Source organism: Penaeus monodon, chromosome 15, assembly GCF_015228065.2.
Source record: "Penaeus monodon isolate SGIC_2016 chromosome 15, NSTDA_Pmon_1, whole genome shotgun sequence".
NCBI classification, from domain to species: domain Eukaryota; kingdom Metazoa; phylum Arthropoda; class Malacostraca; order Decapoda; family Penaeidae; genus Penaeus; species Penaeus monodon.
The window spans coordinates 10,579,700-10,580,011 of record NC_051400.1 but is presented as its reverse complement, the minus strand read 5'-3'; positions in this window follow the sequence as shown (position 1 = coordinate 10,580,011).

The window sequence follows — 312 nt, the reverse complement described above, 5'->3', positions numbered from 1 at the left end:
GTTAACTCATAATAATATGATATAAACAAAAGGATAATAAAAACTGTGCTGTGGTGAGTACACTGGTAATTGTGCCGCTGCGATTGTACTGTGATTAACAAAGACACAGCACAGTCGCCACTCAAGGGAAACCGAGTCAAGAGACGCCAGTGGACGCACTCTGACATAACGCTCGCAGCCGCCTTCAAGCTCGGGTGCGACCCAAAAAGAGGCAGCTGAAACTCAAATATTAATGGGAGGTAATGGTGTTCGCGAGACCCCGAGGCGGACCCTGCGCTGACCGGCTTCTAGGATGTTGCGTTTGGATGACCC